Source organism: Echinops telfairi, unplaced genomic scaffold (genome assembly GCF_000313985.2).
Source record: "Echinops telfairi isolate 266 unplaced genomic scaffold, ASM31398v2 ScPeMD7_7457;HRSCAF=8495, whole genome shotgun sequence".
NCBI lineage: Eukaryota > Metazoa > Chordata > Mammalia > Afrosoricida > Tenrecidae > Echinops > Echinops telfairi.
The window spans coordinates 2,836,685-2,842,380 of NW_022111357.1; positions in this window are offsets into that span (position 1 = coordinate 2,836,685).

Here is a 5,696-nt window from a genome sequence, read left to right on the forward strand (position 1 = left end):
CAACAACAACAATAACATACCTCTAGGCAGAGCCCTGGTGGCACAGTGGATTACACATTGGTCTACTAACTGCAAAGTCAGCAGTTTGAAACCATCAGCTACTTAGCTCTTTCTACTCCCATAAAGAGTCACAGGCTCCGTAACCCACAAGGGCAGTTTCATGGTCACTATGACTAGTGACCTAGGGTCTAGGGTCACTGACTTGGCATTGATTCAATGGCAGTGAGCTTTGGTTTTTACACCTTTGAGACTGTTTATGGCCTGAGAGATGTCATTCACTGCCAAACTGAAGACCAGGATTTGGGGGAAATGGTAGATGAGTTAATAGATCAGAAGTGAAGCTAATGATCTTAGTTAGTTGAGGGTGACATTATAAAATTCTTGGGGGATAGAGACAGTGAAATAAGTAAATCCTCAAGTGACCCTTGATGGTCATTCCAGGGCTTCTGCATTAATTTCACAAGATCCAACATACACCAAGATTCAGAAAACAGGAAACAATGATTTCCTATTCAAGAGGAAATTATAAGTTGAGAGAAAGAGTTGATTAAAAATGTATGCAAATTGCTTCTGAGTGAGTTTGCCAAGTATCATGTGGTGTTTCAGATGGCTTAGATTAACTGGAGGAATAAAAAGAAGTACCTTCATCCTCTATAACTCACCCATGTGGACTGATCAAATGAAGTGCTCAACATTACACTCTTGAAATGAAGGCATATTTATTGGAGTGTAGTTGGCCCCCCATAAATAGTGATCCTGCTCTCCCCATTCCCAGGCCTCCTACCTTGATGCCCCTGAAAGTGTGGCTAGTAAATCATGTATTGAGGAAGATTCTATGGTCAGAGCTTGTCCACTGAAGGGTTCCCAAGCCTTAGTAGTCTGCTGGGGGAAGAGAGGCCAAGGTGTTGAATGTCGTAAAGTGTTATCCCGATGGTACGAACACTACGGTCGCCCTGTCGACACTTGTTCAGTCCTCTAGGGCTTCTTCTCCACTCTGGTGTATTTTTAGAATAAGACACCTATTCTTTACTTCAAACTACTGCACATCTCTGAAAAAGTATCCAAGCCCCATCTTACAGTTTCCATATCAGAAGCTGGAAGCGAGCGCTTACAAGACTGCTAGTTCACTCACGCCTGTACCATGTCAAAGGGCTCATTGATCACAAGAGCAACAGCATCTTACTTAGTAGAGGAAAATGTTCTGGTACTAGAAGACATTTCTCTGTAACTGCTAACAAGTGCAAGATTATTTTTATATGCTTTAAGTAATAATTATGGGAACACATAGCATAAGGTGACCAGACATCCCGCTTTTGGTGGGACAGTCCCAATTTTTGGCATTTTAAGAAAGTCCCGATTTTTGGAAAGAATGCATGACAAGCTAGGGAAAGGTCTATTTGGTCCATACAGACCAAATTTTTAATCGAGAACCGTGCCCCCCCACCCCCGTCACTGGTGTCCCGCTTTAAATCTGATCACCTTAACATAGCATCCAAAGCAGAGAAAGCGTGTTACTTTAAAACCTCACCCTGTCATAACCTGACCACTCTCACCAATCTAAGTCACAATTTCATTTTCTGTGGTTCCTCCGTTTCCCTTCCCCATTCACCCAGGAAACTCTGAAAGCGCCAGCACTTTCCAGCAGGTTGTTCAAGGCCCCATCTTTGTTTCCATGAGGAAGGCTCTGAACCAGCCAGCCTCCAGGAAGCTTCGGTTCCATTTAGCAAAGAAGAATAAAGCAATAGCTCCCAAATCTAGAATCCTGATGCACGACTATGTTTCCTTATAGAATTTCCCACTTATGGAACCCAGGATAACTATCTTTCTAACAGCTGGAGTGCTGATTCTCATGCGCAGCCAATTTTGAGAATCACTGACATAGATTCAGATTATTCATTGTATCTTCATGCTGCGCCACGTGACTATTGCAGTAAAGAAGCTTATGTCAAAGGTGACATTATTTCAGTGACACGCTGGATTTACGCTAAGGTTTCTCAACTCTATAGTGGGTTTGGGTTTTGGATGGCAGTAAGAATAATTTAGCCAAAAAAAAAGAATAATTTAGCCATTATCCTATTATAATCTAGGAGTGTCTCACTGTGTTTTAAATTTTTTCACATATAGTGTGGTAGTCACCTAATCTGGTGTCAATTTAAGGATTAAGAGTGTAGGAGTGGGGTAAACAAGCGACCATCTAGCACAGAAGCATCAAAGCCCACATGGAAGAAGCACACCAGCCTGTGTGATCACAAGGTGCCGAAGGAGTCAGGTATTAAGCATCAAGGAACAAAAATCACACCATTGTGAATGAGGGAGAGTGCAGAGTGGGGACCCAAAGCCCATCTGTAGGCAACTGGACAACCCCTTAGGGAAGGGTTGCGGGGAGATGAGCCAGTCAGGGTGCAGTGTAGCAAGGATGAAACATGCAACTTTCCTCTAGTTCTTAAATGCTTCCCCCCTACCCACCCCCAACTCTCATGATCCCAATTCTACCTTACAAATCTGGCTAGACCAGAGGATGTACACTGGTACAGACAGGAATTGGAAACACAGGGAATCCAGGACAGATGATCCTTTCAGGACCAGTGGTGAGAGTGGCGATACTGGGAGGGTGGAGGGAGGGTGGGTTGGAAAGGGGGAACCGATTAAAAGATCTACATATAACCTCCTCTCTGGAGGTCGGTCAACAGAAAAGTGGGTGAAGGGAGACATCGGACAGTGCAAGATATGACAAAATAATAATGACTTGTAAATTATCAAGGGTTCATGATGGAGGGAGGAACGGAGAGAGTGGGGGGTGGGGAATGAGGAGCTGATATCAAGGGAAAAGCAGATGTTTTGAGAATGATGATGGCGACAAATGTGCAAATGTGCTTGACACAACGGATTTATGTATGGATAAGCATTGTACAAGCCCCCAATATAATGATTTTTTTTAAAAAGAGTGTAGGGGTGGAGGGTAGGCTATCTGGAGATAGCCAATGAGACTTCTGTGTGGGCATGGCCTTCTCCTGAGAATTCTGGGAAATCTGGTACTTCCTCCTTGGAGGCGGGGAAACACTTCTCTCTCTCTGCTTCTCCCTGGGAGACACTGCAGCTAACAAGACCTCGGAAGCCGGAGAAGCCACAGAGAGACCCCTGCCCGGGGTGAGATGCTTACAACGCCACTGGATCCAAAGACTTTCTACCCACTGGCCTGTGATCTTCCCGCATTCGGCAACATTGCATGTGTTTCCTGAGTCTGAAGAGGACTTTATGGATTGCTGTCGGACATATGGGCTAATGTTGGACTTATGGACTTGATCTGGACTGGGTTGGGATGTTTTCTCCATGGTAAATTGCTCTTGTATATGAAACTCTTTCTTATACACATATGTGTGTCCATGGATTTGTTTCTCTAGTCTACCCAGACTAACACATATCTTAAACTCTCAGGCATTATACTTGCCCTTATCAAGTATCCATGTTTAATGCTGTTTGGAGTTTTACACAAACAGCACCATTCAAAAGGTGACTTTAACTTCATTTGTGATGGGTACATGGCCGATGCCAATGGCCATTTGTTAATATTTCCTTAGAATAATTCACTTGCATCGGCTAGGCTCTTGAATTTTACCTTCTGACTTCAACCAATTTATTAGTAAAAATCTCTCCCTTCAATGACTTTAGGATGCTGGAAATGTACCAGCTTAGAGTTTGTTGCTGGAGCCCTGGTGGTGTAGTGGTTATGCATTGGGCTGCGATCCCCAAATGCTGCAGTTCAAAGCCACCAGCCACATCTCAGGAGAAAGATGCTCATTCGCAGTTAGTCTCAGAAACCCATGGGGGCAGTTCTGTCTTATAGCCTTGCTATGAGTTGGCATCTCCTCGATGGCAGCGAGTGAGGATTTTTTGTCTTTTTCTCAACCTTATCCAAACATTCCACAGAGCAATTTTCTGCAACGTTAGTTGCCTTCAGGAGTCCTGGTGTAGTGGTTATGAGTCGAGCTGTTAACCACAAGATCCTCAGTTCAAAACCACCAGCTGCTCCTCGGGAGAAAGATGAGGCTTTTTATTCCAGGAAAGAGCAGTCTCGGAAACGCCCAGGGCACTTCTGCCCTGTCCTATTGGCTCCCTATGAATCACAATCCACTTGAGGGCAGGAGTTCGTCATTATTACTTTTTTTTTAGTTAAGTTTACTTAACACCTGCAAGGAGAAGATTTGAAAATATAGTTCCTTGGTCCCGACATTCAAAGTAACTATGGGGAGAAGCCCAGGTATCTGCATTTTACATGCCTGCTCCACCACTCAGGTTATTATTATGTACACTGAGGCTTTTGTACACCAAAGACTAACTTATGATTTATATGCTAGCACTCACCTGGAGTCATTCTGATATAGGTGACCTGCAAACCACAGGTTGAATAGTGATATATATAAGAATAGTGATGCATAAGATGGTGAAGTAGAAACTTTCACACATCTCAAATAAGACAAAATTTCACACAATGCAAAGGACTTCAATGCCCACGAAAAACGCAGCCTGTGCTATTTTTCTCTAGGATCATTTGCAGTCTCGGCAGAATTTTGTACCATTGGATGAGTCACATTATGAACTCACCCCCCATGAGGGTTTTTGTCTCATGATGGCTCCAGGATGTCCAATAATAGGTCTTCTGCTTGATTGTTCTTTCTGTTGCATAATTCATCAAATCTTGACATTTTAAAAACCCGTTTGAATAGTTTTGTAACAAGTAGAACTTTAAAGTAACCTTGTAACATTAAAATATTGGTAATTAATCAGTGTTCATTGTAGCACAACTGAAAATAGCCAAAAGTTCATTTGAAAACAAATGAAATGACTATCAACAGATGAATGAGTTAAAAGAAATGTGGTATAAGCATGCAATGGGTTATCATGCAGCCATAAAAATAAATGAATTTCTATTGTGTGCTGCACATGAATGTCATAGATGTCAATTACAAAAGGACAGATACGATGTGATCTCATTCATGTGAAATAAGTGAATATATAGCAACCACAAATTAAGAATTGTTAGAGTGGGTGGAGAGCTTTTTGGGAGGAATGATTTTTTTGTTTTGTTTTTAAATCATTTTATTGGGGACTCGTACATCTCTTCTCACAAGACATCCATCCATCCATTGTGTCAAGCACATTTGTACATTTGTTGCCATCATCATTCTCAAAACATTTGCTTTCTTCTTGAGCCCTTGGTATCAGCTCCTCATTTTTCCCCTCCCTCGCCGCTCCCTCTTCCCTTCATGAACTCTTGATAATTTATAAATTATTATTATGCTGTCATATCTTGCACTATCTGATGTCTCCCTTCACCCATTTTTCTGTTGTCCATCCCCCAGGAAGGAGGTTATATGTAGATCCTTGTAATCGGTTCCCCCTTTCCACCTCACTGTCCCTCCACCCTCCCACAACACTGGTCCTGAAGGGATCATCTGTCCTGGATTCCCTGTGTTCCCAGTTCCTATTGTACATCCTCTGGTCTAGCCAGATTTGTAAGGTGGAATTGGGATCATGATGGGGGGTGGTGAGGAGGAAGCATTTAAGAATTAGAGGAAACTTGTATGTTTCATTGTTGCTACACTGCACCCTGACTTGCTCGTCTCCTCCCCACGACCCTTCTGTAAGGGGATGTCCAGTTGCCTACAGATGGGTCTTGGGTCCCCAATCTGCACTCC